Below are 19334 nucleotides of genomic sequence, written 5' to 3'. Positions count from 1 at the left end.
GAAGATCCTGGACTGATGTCATACAGACCCTAAGAGAACACAAATGCCAGCCCAGGTTACTGTATCCTGCAAAACTCTCAATTAACATAGATAAAGAAACCAAGATATTCCATGACAAAACCAAATTTACACAATATCTTTCTACAAATCCAGCACTACAACGGATAATAAATGGTAAAGCCCAACATAAGGAGGCAAGCTATACCCTAGAAAAAGCAAGAAACTAATCGTCTTGGCAACAAAACAAAGAGAATGAAAGCACACAAACATAACCTCACATCCAAATATGAATATAACGGGAAGAAATAATCACTATTCCTTAATATCTCTCAATATCAATGGCCTCAACTCCCCAATAAAAAGACATAGATTAACAAACTGGATACGCAACGAGGACCCTGCATTCTGCTGCCTACAGGAAACACACCTCAGAGACAAAGACAGACACTACCTCAGAGTGAAAGGGTGGAAAACAACTTTCCAAGCAAATGGTCAGAAGAAGCAAGCTGGAGTAGCCATTCTAATATCAAATAAAATCAATTTCCAACTAAAAGTCATCAAAAAAGATAAGGAAGGACACTTCATATTCATCAAAGGAAAAATCCACCAAGATGAACTCTCAATCCTAAATATCTATGCCCCAAATACAAGGGCACCTACATACGTAAAAGAAACCTTACTAAAGCTCAAAACACACATTGCACCTCACACAATAATAGTGGGAGATTTCAACACCCCACTCTCATCAATGGACAGATCATGGAAACAGAAATTAAACAGAGATGTAGACAGACTAAGAGAAGTCATGAGCCAAATGGACTTAACGGATATTTATAGAACATTCTATCCTAAAGCAAAAGGATATACCTTCTTCTCAGCTCCTCATGGTACTTTCTCCAAAATTGACCATATAATTGGTCAAAAAACGGGCCTCAACAGGTACAGAAAGATAGAAATAATCCCATGCGTGCTATCGGACCACCACGGCCTAAAACTGGTCTTCAATAACAATAAGGGAAGAATGCCCACATATACGTGGAAATTGAACAATGCTCTACTCAATGATAACCTGGTCAAGGAAGAAATAAAGAAAGAAATTAAAAACTTTTTAGAATTTAATGAAAATGAAGGTATAACATACCCAAACTTATGGGACACAATGAAAGCTGTGCTAAGAGGAAAACTCATAGCGCTGAGTGCCTGCAGAAAGAAACAGGAAAGAGCATATGTGAGCAGCTTGACAGCACACCTAAAAGCTCTAGAACAAGAAGAAGCAAATACACCCAGGAGGAGTAGAAGGCAGGAAATAATCAAACTCAGAGCTGAAATCAACCAAGTAGAAACAAAAAGGACCATAGAAAGAATCAACAGAACCAAAAGTTGGTTCTTTGAGAAAATCAACAAGATAGATAAACCCTTAGCCAGACTAACGAGAGGACACAGAGAGTGTGTCCAAATTAACAAAATCAGAAATGAAAAGGGAGACATAACTACAGATTCGGAGGAAATTCAAAAAATCATCAGATCTTACTATAAAAACCTATATTCAACAAAATTTGAAAATCTTCAGGAAATGGACAATTTCCTAGACAGATACCAGGTATCGAAGTTATAATCAGGAACAGATAAACCAGTTAAACAACCCCATAACTCCTAAGGAAATAGAAGCAGTCATTAAAGGTCTCCCAACCAAAAAGAGCCCAGGTCCAGACGGGTTTAGTGCAGAATTCTATCAAACCTTCATAGAAGACCTCATACCAATATTATCCAAACTATTCCACAAAATTGAAACAGATGGAGCCCTACCGAATTCCTTCTACGAAGCCACAATTACTCTTATACCTAAACCACACAAAGACACAACAAAGAAAGAGAACTTCAGACCATTTCCCTTATGAATATCGACGCAAAAATACTCAATAAAATTCTGGCAAACCGAATTCAAGAGCACATCAAAACAATCATCCACCATGATCATGTAGGCTTCATCCCAGGCATGCAGGGATGGTTTAATATACGGAAAACCATCAACGTGATCCATTATATAAACAAACTGAAAGAACAGAACCACATGATCATTTCATTAGATGCGGAGAAAGCATTTGACAAAATTCAACACCCCTTCATGATAAAAGTCCTGGAAAGAATAGGAATTCAAGGCCCATACCTAAACATAGTAAAAGCCATATACAGCAAACCAGTTGCTAACATTAAACTAAATGGAGAGAAACTTGAAGCAATCCCACTAAAATCAGGGACTAGACAAGGCTGCCCACTCTCTCCCTACTTATTCAATATAGTTCTTGAAGTTCTAGCCAGAGCAATCAGACAACAAAAGGAGATCAAGGGGATACAGATCGGAAAAGAAGAGGTCAAAATATCACTATTTGCAGATGACATGATAGTATATTTAAGTGACCCCAAAAGTTCCACCAGAGAACTACTAAAGCTGATAAACAACTTCAGCAAAGTGGCTGGGTATAAAATTAACTCAAATAAATCAGTTGCCTTCCTCTATACAAAAGAGAAACAAGCCGAGAGAGAAATTAGGGAAACGACACCCTTCATAATAGACCCAAATAATATAAAGTACCTCGGTGTGACTTTAACCAAGCAAGTAAAAGATCTGTACAATAAGAACTTCAAGACATTGAGGAAAGAAATTGAAGAAGACCTCAGAAGATGGAAAGATCTCCCATGCTCATGGATTGGCAGGATTAATATAGTAAAAATGGCCATTTTACCTAAAGCAATCTACAGATTCAATGCAATCCCCATCAAAATACCAATCCAATTCTTCAAAGAGTTAGACAGAACAATTTGCAAATTCATCTGGAATAACAAAAAACCCAGGATAGCTAAAGCTATCCTCAACAATAAAAGGACTTCAGGGGGAATCACTATCCCTGAACTCAAGCAGTATTACAGAGCAATAGTGATAAAAACTGCATGGTATTGGTACAGAGACAGACAGATAGACCAATGGAATAGAATTGAACACCCAGAAATGAACCCACACACCTATGGTCACTTGATTTTTGACAAAGGAGCCAAAACCATCAAATGGAAAAAAGATAGCATTTTCAGCAAATGGATCTGGTTCAACTGGAGGGCAACATGTAGAAGAATGCAGATCGATCCATGCTCATCACCCTGTACAAAGCTTAAGTCCAAGTGGATCAAGGACCTCCACATCAAACCAGACACACTCAAACTAATAGAAGAAAAACTAGGGAAGCATCTGGAACACATGGGCACTGGAAAAAATTTCCTGAACAAAACACCAATGGCTTATGCTCTAAGATCAAGAATCGACAAATGGGATCTCATAAAACTGCAAAGCTTCTGTAAGGCAAAGGACACTTTGGTTAGGACAAAACGGCAACCAACAGATTGGGAAAAGATCTTTACCAATCCTACAACAGATAGAGGCCTTATATCCAAAATATACAAAGAACTCAAGAAGTTAGACCGCAGGGAAGCAAATAACCCTATTAAAAAATGGGGTTCAGAGCTAAACAAAGAATTCACAGCTGAGGAATGCCGAATGGCTGAGAAACACCTAAAGAAATGTTCAACATCTTTAGTCATAAGGGAAATGCAAATCAAAACAACCCTGAGATTTCACCTCACACCAGTGCGATTGGCTAAGATCAAAAACTCAGGTGACAGCAGATGCTGGCGAGGATGTGGAGAAAGAGGAACACTCCTCCATTGTTGGTGGGATTGCAGACTGGTAAAACCGTTCTGGAAATCAGTCTGGAGGTTCCTCAGAAAATTGGACATTGGACTACCTGAGGATCCAGCTATACCTCTCTTGGGCATATACCCAAAAGATGCCTCAACATATAAAAGAGACACGTGCTCCACTATGTTCATCGCAGCCTTATTTATAATAGCCAGAAACTGGAAAGAACCCAGATGCCCTTCAACAGAGGAATGGATACAGAAAATGTGGTACATCTACACAATGGAATATTACTCAGCTATCAAAAACAACGACTTTATGAAATTCGTAGGCAAATGGTTGGAACTGGAAAATATCATCCTGAGTGAGCTAAGCCAATCACAGAAAGACATACATGGTATGTACTCATTGATAAGTGGCTATTAGCCCAAATGCTTGAATTACCCTAGATCCCTAGAACAAACGAAACTCAAGACGGATGATCAAAATGTGAATGCTTCACTCCTTCTTTAAATGAGGAAAAAGAATACCCTTGGCAGGGAAGGGAGAGGCAAAGATTAAAACAGAGACTGAAGGAACACCCATTCAGAGCCTGCCCCACATGTGGCCCATACATATACAGCCACCCAATTAGAGAAGATGGATGAAGCAAAGAAGTGCAGACCGACAGGAGCCGGATGTAGATCGCTCCTGAGAGACACAGCCAAAATACAGCAAATACAGAGGCGAATGCCAGCAGCAAACCACTGAACTGAGAATAGGTCCCCTATTGAAGGAATCAGAGAAAGAACTGGAAGAGCTTGAAGGGGCTCAAGACCCCAAAAGTACAACAATGCCAAGCAACCAGAGCTTCCAGGGACTAAGCCACTACCTAAAGACTATACATGGACTGACCCTGGACTCTGACCCCATAGGTAGCAATGAATATCCTAGTAAGAGCACCAGTGGAAGGGGAAGCCCTGGGTCCTGCTAAGACTGAACCCCCAGTGAACTAGTCTATGGGGGGAGGGCGGCAATGGGGGGAGGGTTGGGAGGGGAACACCCATAAGGAAGGGGAGGGGGGAGGGGGATGTTTGCCCGGAAACCGGGAAAGGGAATAACACTCGAAATGTATATAAGAAATACTCAAGTTAATAAAAAATAAAAATAAAAATAAAAAAAATAAAACTCAAAAAAAAAGAAGTGACAGAAAGTTGAACAGCTTACAAAAAAAAAAAAAAAAAGAAAAAGATGTCACAAAGGACAAGACAAGTTTAATCAATATAGATTAACACAAGGACAAAAAAGGTAACTCCTTGTAGGGATTTTAACCCAATTTCCATTCCAAGAAAAATAGTGCTCTCACATATTAAGCAATTTCAAGAGAATGGTGTTTCATTCCTAAAATGTCGGATGGATTGTTTGTGATCATTCATAAGTTAATACGTGTTTGTTGTTTTTTAAGAGAGATTAGTTACAGCTTGTTCATGGCTTTGGTCAGCGAAAAAGCAAAGTAAGGGAAGTTAGATTCAGGGATTTATTTTCCCCTTATGTCAGGTTCAAATTGGGCATCTTAGGTCAGGAGAGAAAAATCTCATCAAGAGAAAAACTACACAGCATTGTTCTGGATATAAACATTAATAATTTAGATATCAAGGCCAGAGCAGCTTCAGTAGATAAAACAGAAAGCCCAGGAGAGGTCAGAAAAACAAACTGGCATAAATAATGAGAGACCAAAGTTAAAATTACATTTAGATGGAATTGAGATTGAAGGCTTAATGGATATAGGAACAGCTGTTGAAGATGCTTAAACAACAAAACCGGGTAACAAAAAATTCCACAGATATATTACAGAAAAATGTATTAACCTTAACCTTTTTAAATGCTGAGGAACATAAAGCTACAGCTTCGGAGAGATATCAGATGATGGAAAAAACTGCTGACCTAAATCCGCCTGTTTACATTAAGAATGTCCTAGCTTAGAATAGAGGAAAGGAAATGTGTTATGTTTGGGGAGTGGTTTTGTCTTTGTTTCAATGGAAGACAAAAAAACATGAATTCTTTCAAAAATAATAAGTCAGATTTGACCATGGAAGACTATCTGAAGATCGTGGCTACAGAAAGGACAAAGGAAATGACATAGACCAACAAATCAGGTAACTTGTATTGCTGATTCCTCTACATAGGAACAGCTCAAGACTGGCTGAGACATATTGTCTCTACCAGGACTTCAGGACTTCAGTCAATAAATCTTGTTGACTACAGAATCCTCAGAGCTAATGATTTTCAAATCATCATTTTCAAATGCATAGATACAAAATTATATAATTTGGCTGAACCATCCAAACAAGCTTTACCTTACCTGCTTGAACAGAAAACAGAGAATCATTTTTAGCTAAATTATGCACACTGCACACTCCTTGCATGCATTAATGGAAAAACATGTACTTCCAGTGAACATTTATGTGTTTACAGACCCCAGTGAATTTAAGGAGGCCCTGACAAAATTCACCCCCAAGAATGCTAGATGGATGCTGAAATTCTGAGACATATTAATTCTAACATCTTTACGCATCCAAACTCAGACTACTTCCATAGCTTCTTTCTCAGGGACCTGCATCCAGGAAAGTTTAAAAGTGACTAGCTAGGATGGTCCAGCCTTGAAGCTGCTCTAATTGGGACTCAGATGAGCCCTACACACAGAGAATGGACATGAACTGTCAGGGATACATTTCTTTTTCTTTCTTTCCTTCTTTCTTTCTTTCTTTCTTTCTTTCTTTCTTTCTTTCTTTTGTTCGTTCGTTCGTTCGTTCGTTCGTTCTTTCTTTCTCACTCTTTCTCTCTCTTTCTCTCTTTCTTTCTTTCTTTTTCTTTCTTTCTTTCTTTCTTTCTTTCTTTCTTTCTTTCTTTCTCTTTCTTTCTTTCTGTATGTGTGCAGTGAACTTTTATTGATAGTATTCAAGAGAGTAGGGCAGGCTCCCTAGGCCCCTCCTGTTATTATGGGGGTCTGGGAGGCAATCATGAGAGAGATGCTCAGTGTTGGGGACTGAGTTGGGATGGGAACTCCTCAGCACCTGAGGGCCTCTCTCTTGCTTTCAGTATCCTTGTTGAGTTGGGGTGGGTGGTCCAGGGTTTCTTACTCCTTGGAGGCCATGTAGGCCATGAGGTCCACCATCCTGTTGCTGTAGCCATATTCGTTGTCATACCAGGAAATGAGCTTTACAAAGTTGTCATTGAGAGCAATGCCAGTCCTAGCATCAAAGGTGGAATAGTGGGAGTTGCTGTTGAAGTCTCAGGAGACAACCTGGTCCTCCGTGAAGCTCAGGAAGCCTTTTATTGAGCCCTCAGATGCCTGCTTCATCACCTTCTTGATGTCTTCATACTTGGCAGGTTCCTCCAGACAGCATATCAGATCCACAATGGATACACTCGGGGTAGGAACACAGAAAGGATGACATTACCCACAGCCTTGGCAGCACCAGTGGATGCAAGGATGATGTTCTGAGCTGCCCCATGGCCATCACGCCACAGCTTTCCAGAGGGGCCATCCACAGTCTTCTGAGTGGCAGTGATATCAAGGACTGTGGTCATGAGCCCTTCCACAATGCCAAAGCTGTCATGGATGACCTTGGTCAGGGGGGCTAAGCAGTTGGTGGTGCAGGGTGTATTGCTGACAATCTCAAGTGAGTTGTCATATTTCTCGTTGTCATATCACAAACATAGGGGCATTGGCTGAAGGGGCAAAGATAATGACCCTTTTGGCCCCACCCTTCAAGTGAGCCTCAGCCTTCTCCATGGTGGTGAAGATGCCAATAGACTCCATGACATACTTGGCACTAGCATCATCTCATTTGATATTAGCGGAATTTCACTCCTGGAAGATGGTGATGGGCTTCCTATTGATGACAAGCTTCCCATTCTCAGCCTTGACTGTGCCATTGAACTTGCCATGGGTAGAGTCATACTGGAACATGTAGACCATGCAGCTGAGGTCAATAAAGGGGTCATTGATGGCAACAATCTCCACTTTGCCAGATGCAGAGGAGAAGACAGCCCTGGTAACCAGGCACCCAATAGAGCCAAATCTGTTCATACTGACCTTCACCATCTTGTCTATGGGACGAGGCTGCCACTGCACAAGAAGATGAGACTGTTTCTGGAACAGGGATATATTTCTTAAAACTAGCTATATCTTAATTCCCATTGAGTTTTCAAAAGAAAATAATGCCTCTAAACAGAAGGAAGCACGTTAAAGAGAATGGTTCCACTCCCAAAAATTGGGATGGATGGTCTTTGGGTTTTCATAGGGTGATGTGTTTGCTGTTGTTTAAGAGGGGTTGGTTAAAGGTTGTTAATTGCTTTGGTTGGGCCAGAACAAAGTGAAAGGAAGGTTAGATTCGTGGATTTCTTTTTCCATTTCTCTCTCTCTTTCTCTCTCTCTCTCTCTCTCTCTCTCTCTCTCTCTCTCTGCAATGTATGTGTATATAATGTATACATTTGTGTCTCTGTATAATATGCATATTTAAGCTCTTGTTTAAGTTATTGTACTTATGTAATTCTTAAAAATATAACATTAAGTACTAGTATGTTTGAAAGCTTGCTATTTCACATTGTTTAGGACAAAATGCAATTTAATAATTGGTCAATCAAACTTGTGGTAATTTTAGATACTAGTTGAGTTAATTACAGAAACAAGCTTCATTTAGCTTTCCATAGGTGTTTTAAGTTAAGCAGGTAGTAGATACCTAGAAACAAGAAAAGATATACTATAGATAGAAGAAAAACCTCAGAGATCTTGAGCACATGGCATTTATTAACAAAGGCTTTTCATGACAGTGGAATGTCAGCTCCTGATAGCACACATTGAACTTTAAAGAAGATGATGAGCTTCAATGAAGCTCTCTATATAGTGTTTGCTTCAACTAAGCTGCCACTCAGCAAAAGTTACCCTTTATGCTTGCTTCAATTACTGACAGTATACTGTCCTAGATGTGGACAAACAGGATGGAGGGAAGTTAATGTCAATCTTTAAAAGGACAAAGTAAGTAAGTCCTTCAATATTCTTGCTCCACAAATGTCTGTCAAATAATCTGGGCCAGAAGTCCAAAGATGGATGCAGAGAAATTTTGGGTGACTATCTTGGCTGCCTGAATCTTTGTCTATCTATAGTTTGGAAACTGCTTGTTCTGCACTTCCTGCATTCTCAGGTAATATTTATTCTTTCTCAAGCCCTCGATGGTGGTGAAGACTAGGTATTTGTATTTATACATTTAAGCTTATGTTTTTTAGGTTACGAGAAAATGTTTTTAGTTCTAAGAAGATATTCTTAGGTTCATAAATGCAGTTTTATTTGAAAATAACTGAAGCACATAATTCTAAATTCACCATGATAGGATAGATAGTAGAATGATTTTTCCAAATTTGACAAATACTTCTGACCTGGAAACTGTGAGTGCAATTCTTACCTGATAGTATTCATAATTGTTATTGTATACAGTTTACGGCTAATAGAGAAGATACCTTTTATTGGAATCAAAGGAGGAGATACAGAGAGAATCTCTAGGGTACTGTGTGGACCTGTATTTTACCTGTCAGTAAAGAGCTGATGCTCTATAAATGGAAGGCAGGAAATAGAAATTGAAACTTTCAGTACAGAGATTGAAAGTCTGAGAATTAGTCAGAGGTAGAAATTTCATACCGGGCTTGAAGAGGTTGGACCCATGAAATGTAGATGAGGTAAATAGCCATGTGGCAAATCTACACTAGAATAAATTGGGTTATACAAGTTATGAGCTAGTTGGGAATGGAACCAAAGCTTATTTACTTATAAATAATTAAGACTCAGAGATGTTATTCCAAAAAAAAAAAAAAAAAAACAGGCTGCATAGAAAAGCTCATGGCTAAAAGTATATAAAAATTTATAATTAGAAGTGAAATAGATACTTAAATATGCTACTTTATTCTTGTATTCTGTTTCATGTTAACTACCACTGTTTGAAAGTCATTAGCTTTTACCTTGAAGTAATATTTTAATAATCTCTGGATTTATCAAGCTGAAGACGATATATATAACCTAAATATTATATGCTTATAGCTAAGAATTTCATTGGCATATATATGTAAATATATAAATATATATGTATACATGTATATATATGTATGTATATGTTTGTCGTTCTTGATTTTTGAGACAAAGCCATTTTATTTCTTAATTTTTCTTTTTCATTTTCCTTTCCTTATTTTCCCCCCATAGTTCCAGGAATTGAACTTTTCTTCCAAGATTGGCAAGTACTTCACAACTGAGTCAGATTTCAAATGCCCTTTTATTTTATCTAAATTTGAGACTGATTCTCCCTGGGCACTTTAAGCTAGACTTGACCTTACCCATAACCCAGGCTGACTTTGATTTTGAGCAGCTGTGATTACAAGCATGCATCACCAGCCTCTTGACCTTTGAAACTCCCTATCTCTACTTTTGTCTGTGAGGTGAGAGGAGCTTATTCTACAGTTTATATCACAGCTAAACAAGTAAACAGCGTGCTGAGCACTAATGGGATATGTAATAGATGCTGATGCTGTTTGGATGAGCATTGTTTCTACCTAACCATTCAAATAACTCCTCCAAAGTTTGCCAAGAAGCTGTCACTGAACAAAAGTTAATGCAGCTAATCGATGATGGTAGTGGACTCTTTCTTTTTAAGTCTTTAGTTCATTGGCCATCTTATCATTTCGTTTTATTTTTTATTAATCATTTCATTTGTTATATCTCAAATGATCTCCTACTTCCTGGTTACCCCTCTACAACACCCCTATGTTACATCTGCCCTCTCCTCTGTCCCCTTTGTGTTTATCCACCCACCCTCTCCCACTCCACCCCTCCAGCATCCCCCTAGTCTGAGGCATCAGGACCGAGGGACTCCCCTCCCATTGATGTCAGACAAGACCATCCTCTGCTACAGCACTATTTGGAAGCATGGATCCCTCCCTCTACATGCCTTGGTTAGTTGCTTACTCCCTGGGATCACTGGGTGGTCTAGCCTCCCTACATTGTTCTTCCTAAAGTATTGCGTTCCCTCCCCTCTTTCAGTTCTCTTGCCAGCTTCACTACCAGGCTATCTGAGCTCAGTCTGATGGTTGGTTCCAAGCATCCACATCTATATTTGTTAGTTGCGGGCAGAACCTCCCCATGAATGGCACACCAGGTTCCTGTCAGTAAGCGCCTCTTGGCAACAGCAACACAGTAAAGGTTCCATGTCTACAGACAGAATGGATCCTTAGGTGGGGCAGACCCCAGAAGGCCTTCATTCTTTGCTCCATTTTTTGTCCTTGTCTTTCATTTGGACAGGAACATTTCTGGGTTAGTAATTAGAGATGGTTGCGCAGCCCAATCCCTCAACTGGGGGACATGCCTATGTACTGGAGGTGGTCGCTACAAGTTATATCTCTTAAGTCTTTAGTTAATTGACCATCATATCTTTTCATAAAGAGAACACTGTACATTAATTTTCCTAAGATTACTGTTGGATCCAAAGCTGTGAAACTATTTTTTAAAAAAGCATGTATTTACACATTTCAGTTTTCAAGGACTAAATATTGACCTGTACTAGTTACTGAAATACAAATTACTCATTTATTCCACTCAATAAAGTCTGAGTAGTATGTGAATAATGTATAAGCAAGCAGACATAGAAAATTTAATTTACTAACTAGATAACTCTGAAAACAAAATTTACTTTGGGGTAATATTTAAAACAACACAGAATAAACATAATTTTTAGAACAATATAACCATATTTTTCTCTACTTTATATGTATATGAGCTTTCCTTGCATGTATGTCTTTGCGCCCTGTGCATGTAATACCTGAGGCTGCTAGAAAAGAGTATTGCCTCCCCTGGAACTGGAGTTACAAGTGGCTGTGAGCTAGCCTGTGCATACATGGAAATTGGAACCAGAATCCCACTCTGTAGCAGTCACTAATCCTAATCACTCAGTTATCATTTCTGCCCATACATTTCCATAAAAACTTACACATACATATATTACTGTTAATGTTTGCATGAATAATAGGTAAAGATTCATGAAATTTTAAAATATTAAAGACTCTCTTCAACTTTGAAGATTTTGTCTTGTAATTTAAGTTACTTTTAAAAACCCTCTTGGCATCAGCAATAGTGCCTGGGGATAGGCTGGATTCCTAAGTGGGGCAGTCTCTAGATGGCCTTTCTTTCAGTCTTTGCTCCACTCTTTGTCCCTGCATTTCCATGTGACAAAAGCAACTCTGGATTAATATTCTTGAGATGGATGGGCGACCATGTCCCTCAACTTGAGACCATGCCTACGTACTCGATATGGTCTATGCAGTTTCTATCTTCTCTTTGTTGAGTATTTTGGATAATGTCATCCCTTTTGGGTCTTGGGAAACTCTTGGATTTCTGGTATCTGCGATTTTCTAGTGCCTTCACCCAGTTCCCCATGCCACACTGCTACACACCTCCATTCAAATTCCTGAACCTCTGTGTTTCTCTGGTGTCTCCTCTTGCATCTGATCATGTAACCACTTTCCTTCCACCCCCCCCTCTTTCCCTTCCAGATTCTTCCCTCTTTCAACCTCCCATAATTATTTCTCCCACTTCTGAGTAGAACTAAGTATCCACACCTTTGGCCTCCCTTCTTTGTTTTCAACTGTGAGTTGAATCACAGGTATTCCAATCCTCTTTCGTTAATATCTACTTACAAGTAAGTTAACATACCTGTGTGTTCTTTTCAGACTGGGTTACATCACTCAGGATGATATTTTCTAGGTCCAACCATTTGCCTAAGAATTTCAGAAAGTCATTGTTTTTAATAGCTGAGCAGTACTCCATTGTGTAAATGTAACACATTTTCTATATCCATTCCTCTGTTGAAGGACATCTGGATTGTCTCCAGCTTCTGGATATTATAAATAAGGTTGCTATCAACATTATGGAGTATGTGTCTTTATTATATATTAGGGCATCTTTTGCCCAGTACAGTGATCTTACCAGCTTGCAGTCCCACCAGCAATGGAGAAGTGTTCCTTTTCTACACTTCCTTGCCAGCATCTGCTGTCGCCTGAGACACTATTGCTGATGCCAGGAAGTTTTTGCTGACAGAAGCCTGATACAACTTTCCCCTGAGAGGCCTTGCTAGGGCCTGACCAATACAGATGTGTATGCATGCAGCCAATCATTGGACTGAGCACAGGGACCCTAATGGGGGAGTAAAGGGAAGGACTGAAATAGCTGAGGGGGTTCACAAACCCATAGGAAGCACAGCAATATCAACCAACCAGAACCTCCAATGCTCTCAAGGACTAAACCACCAACCAAAGAATACACATGGAGGGACTCATGGCTCCAGCTGACTATTTAGCAGAGTATTGGCATCAATAGGAGGAGAGGTCCTTGGTTCTGTGGAGGCTCATTCATCCAGTGTAGGGGAATGCTAGGTTGCTGAGGCAAGTAGGTGGGTAGGTGGGTGGGAGAGCACCGTCATAGAAGCAGGGGGAGTAGGGTTAGGGCATTTGTGAAGGGCAAATTGGAAAAGGGGTTAACATTTGAAATATAAATCAATAAAATAACTAATTAAATAAACCTACTTCTGGTTTTCATATGAAATTAAGTGCTTTTCAAATTGGTTGTTCTAAGTTTATGACAGATTAATTATGGGCAAAATAACATTTATTTACAGAAAATATTAGTAATTTTGATATGAATATGGATATTTCAAAGTTATTATCACCTGATTTCTATAAGAAAACTAAAGGTATGGAAGTTATTTAAGAAATTCTTTTAAAAATCTTAAAGTATTAAAAATGGCTATTATCATTCAAAGCGAAGGTTGATAAAGAATTATCTATTGTAAAAGCCTGAAGACTGTAGGTTTCAGGTAAGAAATCTAAATCTCAGGATCATGTCTAAGTTAAACATTTAAAAGTTACCACTAGCACAATAATTTTATGCCTGTCACACGTGAAAATATTTATGAAGAGATTCAGATGCCCAAGAAGTGTGGTATCCTGATATGGACTATTATATACAAATTCATTTATTTTTTTGTACTGGACTTCTCTGCAGTATGCTCTGCCAGGGCAAGCCTTTGTTAAACCATTTGCATTGACCATGTTAAACGATTTGCAGTGCATTTTTCCATGCATTCTTCTGATGTGCTTCCTACAATTCACAGAAGACACAACTCATGAGAAATGCTAAATAGCAGTGCAGAAGTAGGAAACGACCTGGAAATTTTACTTATTATTTCTAAACATATATGCTATCTGGTGTGCTGACGTCATACAAACTTCAAGCCAGTTGGGGTTTTACAGGTGTAGGAAGGTTTATATAAGGGGTCAGTGTCACTGAAGCTTGGGATTTCCAAAAACTGATCTGTTTTCATGACTTGCTGATAACTATCTTTGACTGCCCAACCAAAGACTTTTCCCAAGACTAAAGATTTGGGCCACTCTCCAGCAACTTGTCTGGATACATTACAGTATTCCTGGGTGTGTATGATTTACATGTGTCACTCTCTAGGACATTGGTACAAATCAATCACACTGGTACTGTATGACTAAATAGCTGTCCCTAATGAGACAACAAGGCTCATGTGAGCCGCTGAGCTGGTAACACTACTGTCCACAGCTGGCTGAACATAAGTAAGCAGTTCCCACACACCTGCTGTGGGACTGAACCTGTGGGGGCTGACACCTAGGATCCACTACTTTAGCCACTTTCACATGTTCTACTATTTCCTCATAATCTTCTTTTCATTTTCAAGTTACTTCGTAGGGGATATATATATATTGTAGAGACAGTTTTCACTGTGTTTGCCGGTTGGTTCTGGAACTTGCTCTACAAACCAGGCTGGCCTCAAAAATCAGACATTTGCAAGCTTCTACTTTCCAAGTGCTATGCATAAAGGCTTGCTTCATGACTGTGACTGCTCAGCTTGAATTTATTATTTTTTTAATATTGAATAACTGCTTATTCATTACAGAGACAATGAACAACAGAAACTACATTAGTTGTTTAATTGTTTTCCTTGTTGTGGACAGAAAGTAACTGGAAGCAAGATTAATTTTGAGTCATGTTGTATGAAGGAACGGTTCAGCATGAGAAGGGAGGCATGCAGAGCTTATGCAGCAGGAACATACCGATGGTGGTTGTCCTAGTCAGGGTTTCTATCCCTGCACAAACATCACGACCAAGGAGCAAGTTGGGGAGGAAAGGGTTTATTCAACTTACTTTCACATTGCTGTTTCATCACCAGAGGAAGTCAGGACTGGAACTCAAGCAGGTCAGGAAGTAGGAACTGATGCAGAGGCCATGGAGAGATGTTTCTTACTGGCTTGCTTCCCCAGGCTTGCTCAGCTTGCTCTCTTATAGAACCCAAGACCACCAGGCCAGGGATGGCACCACCCACAATGGGTTGGGTCCTCCCACCTTGATCACTAGTTGAGAAAATGCCTTACACCTGTGTCTCATAAAGGCATTTCCACAGCTGAGGCTCCTTTTCTGTGATAACTCTAGCCTATGTCAAGTAGACACACAAAACCAGCCAGTACAGTAGTCTTCATCACCTTTAGGACACAATACAGTGGAGAACAGAGTATGCTGGAAATGATTTTTCCTTTCGAATCTGCCTAGAACCCAAACGTACATTATTCGTGTATTTCTCTCAGCTAGCCTCCCTGGAGACATCTTCCTAGAATATGTGTCCTAGGTAATTCAAAATGTGCTTAAATCGAAAATGTAGAACTTTAAAAGACTTCTTTAGTTTTGATTTTTATTTTAGTTGAACATGTTTTAATATCTGTCTGTTGTCTATGCAGCACTTGTATGTCTAGTGTTTTCAGAGACAGGAAGACGGAATAAGATGTCCCTAAAACTGGAGGTTCAGGTGGCTGCGAGCTAACACACAGGCTCTGGGAATCAGACCCAGATACTATGGAAGAGAAGAAGTGTCTTAACACTTGAAGCATCTCTCCAGTCCCAATAATGAAGATCTGTATTTCAGAACTGAAATGCACTTTAATTCTGCTAGAAAGTTTCTACCTCATAAATATGTGTCTAAATATTTACATTTTGTAAAAGAATTTTAATGTATGTCACTTCTAGACATACATGTCTATTTTAAAATCACTAAAATTAAAACATATTTGAATGGCTTCATTTCATTTGCAATGTGGCTCTGCCTCATTTATGATAATATGCCACAACTGACAGTGTAAAAACAGCTATCCTATCACTCCATTGCACTCTCTCTCTCTCTCTCTCTGAAAGAGCAAGAACTACCTAGAATGAAGCTTATTAGCTCTTTGGATTTTGATGTTCCAAACTGTCATTACAGATGGTATCTTCAAAAATGAACAATTACATATAATATAACCTTAGCCTTTTTAATCTTTAATCTTTAAAATTAAATAGAAAAAGCCTTTTATGCAATGAACAAAGAGTTGTACATGTTTGCAACATTTGTGCCATTCACACTGGAAAATATTGGACCACATTGTATTGGTCTTGGTAAGATCTAAAGATTTCTTTTCTGTTTATTACTAATTCTTATTTTATGTAATATTTCTATTAATCTAACTTTGTAGTTTGTCCTAGATATGTATAAATTATTTTCACTATTCTGAAAATGTTTTAAAATATCAGTTGCCTTTAAATTTGTGTGTGCTTATATGTATATGTAGACCATGTTTGTATATATGTACAGATGCACATGTATATGAAGGTATTTATATATTTTTAATAACCTGAAGCTCAGAAAATAGGCTAGGCTAAGAAGTCAGCATGTTCTGGATCCATGAATTCTTATCTCTCTGTGCTTAACTAAAAGTGTGTGCCACCATACTCCACCTCTTTCATAAATACAGAGATGTCTGTTATTTATGCCTTTTTTATTTAGCTACAGTTTATAGGGTTTGATTTCTCATGTATTCATACTCAAGTATTTTATAATTATAACTTATTTTAGTAGTTTCAATAATACTTGTATAGTACTGTGCGTAAAAAGGAAATATACTCAAAATTAAAGAATGAGATATTCTGATTATTTTCCTTCTTTTTAGAAACATATTAAATGGAAAAAAATTTGTGAACACAACCTGCAGGTAAACTTAAAGTCATAATAATTTCATTGCCTAAATAAATGGAATATGTGATGAAATGCATTACAGTATATAAATCTTCAGTTTATTCTTCTTACAACTTCACCCAAACTTTAAGGAAAGAAATTATATCTATCCTGAATGAAACCTTCCCAAATATTAAAGATGAAAGGAAGGTCCTTTCCAAATTTACTTTACAGGGCAACCAGTATTAATCATCAACAGCAACATCAGAAAATGGCATTAAAAAATAAACACACAAATTCTTCTGTGGCATGTCAACATGGCACATTAACTGGAACATAAGAAAGCAATATATTTTGAGCAACTGGAATGTATCAAGGTACAAAGTAGGTTAAAATTCAGTATTTACAATTATATACATAAAATGACTAAGGAAAACTCCCACAATCTCATCCAAGTGAACAGGAATAAAATATTTTAAAATGTATGCCCTCTTGTCAGGATTAAAAAAATTCTTGAAACTGTAAACTTAGGAATGTCATTACACTGATAAAGGTCATCTGGTGAAACTCAACAGCTAGCATTGAGTTTAGTGATCTATGTCTGTGCGAACTCTCAGTTTAGTTTGACAGTGCCAAAGATGTATAGCAACTGTCACTATTTCACTTGAAATCACAGATCTTACCTTGGAAGGAAAGAGAAACAGGGTCCATGTATATAAGATAATGCTGCCTGTGTTTGCAAATGAAATTTAGCAGCACATGCTGTGAGCTTCAAGATATGGTGCACTCTAGAGAAGTTAAAAATAACTACATAAATGGAATGGGTTGCAACAAGCAAGATTTATTTGCAAAGAGGAGGCCTGGTCTACATTGTAGTGGCAATTATAGAATAGCATCATTACTATGTACAGATGGGCATAAAGCCTTTCTTTTGAGTTTAGGAATAGTTTGTTCCTTTTCAATAAGAATCATCTCAGTTTGGCAAGGGAAGCATGCTTGTATAATTTGGATATAAGCTCTGTAAATTCAATGTGAGTCTTGGGAAGTTTGTTCACTGGGTACGTTTAATACCTAAATAATATACATCAAAACCCTTTTGTGGCCACTGATCCTGTGTCCTACCTCATAATTTGTTTGGCTACCTCTCCCAACTTCAGCATTCTACTTCAGGATAACATACATTGCTTCTTTAAAGTGATATCTTTAGAAACTTGGTGGCTTTTCAGATATGCATAACCTTGATGGCCTGAGCAGTTTTAGGGATGTTCTTAAAGTAAACATGCAGATTGGATCCTCTAGATTTCCATGATGGTTTAGTGTTTTCTGGGTCCAGAGAGTGGAAAATTATTTCCAAAAGTCATCCATGTTGCTTGCAGGAAGCACAGTTCTAGTCTTTTAAATATATCCATTCTGTATGCTGTTAGTTCAAACTTTTGGATTTTGTCTGTTGTTTTGGAAGGTAGGCCAATAGTAGACATTTTTTTCTCTAGAGACAATTAAGTCATTTACTGGTTTTACCCTATATATTCTGTTACTTAAATGTAGTGGGTTTTTTTATTTGTTTTTTCTTTTTTGTTGTTGTTGTTGTTATTGTTATTCTTTTTTTTTACTTCATGTGCACTGTATTGAGAGATTGGAAAAGGGATGTTAATCACATAGCAAGTAAAGTTCAATTTATCCTCAATTTATATTTTTAGTGGGAGACAATCTTGCTTCATTGTCCAGGTGATAAGTACTGACTACTTACTTACAAGTCACCAGCATGCATGTAAGCAAATTGGTACTCTCCAGGGAAAGCATCATTATAACAATGAGGCTTGAGGTCACAGGACCTCCCAGCAGCCTTCAACTAATGGTCTTGAGGGCTCCTCTTGTTACAGCCTGTAAGAAGCAAGGTAAAAGCCTGAACTCCACAGTGCAGTAAGGTATGGGAGTTTGCATACAACTAATTATCACATAACATATATATCCAAGAGTCTATATTTACTTTACAATAAAAATGTAATATTACTATCTGTATAAATAACAGAACAAACCAAATATACTTTTAGAAAAGTTATAGGAGAGAAGGGAAGACAAAAGCTAAATTTCTAGTCCCACTAATCCCTTATTCTCTTCCTTTAGTCTTCATCGAGAGGGATACATTTTGCAGAAATTACCTAATTTATCCCACAAGCACACTGGATGCTACCTAAGTAAGTTGGTTCATATTTTATCAACTTTGTGCAAGGATATTCAGAGTACTTACCCCAGAAGCTTTAATTCCTCCTTTTTTGGCACTGTATTTACACACTTGCCAGGAGTTAGCAACGTGGGTCAACAGTTTCTTGGGTAACAGACTGTACAACATAGACTCTTGGCAACAATAACTCAGGGAGATCATAGGATTCCTAGCACTCAATAATTATATCAGTTTAGTTTTACTTAATCCCTTATATGTTTGTACTTCAGTAATCAGATTTGCAAAGGATTGCTAGCGGGTCTCAGATTTCATGTTTGTAATAGAGATATGTCTGTATCTCTCTCCGATGCTTGTTAATACAATATGATGTGTAATTTTATTAGAA

General features: G+C 38.2%; 1 pseudogene; it reads right to left on the bottom strand.

Annotated features, from left to right (window-relative positions):
• Positions 1-6803: 6803 nt before the first annotated feature.
• Gapdh-ps47 (Glyceraldehyde-3-phosphate dehydrogenase, pseudogene 47) lies at positions 6804-7775 on the bottom strand (annotated as a pseudogene).
• Between the last annotated feature and the right edge of the window lie 11559 nt (positions 7776-19334).

This window comes from Rattus norvegicus, chromosome 14 (assembly GCF_036323735.1).
Source record: "Rattus norvegicus strain BN/NHsdMcwi chromosome 14, GRCr8, whole genome shotgun sequence".
Classification (NCBI taxonomy): Eukaryota; Metazoa; Chordata; class Mammalia; order Rodentia; family Muridae; genus Rattus; species Rattus norvegicus.
Note: the sequence above shows the minus strand (reverse complement) of the source record. Positions and strands in the feature narration are given on the sequence as shown.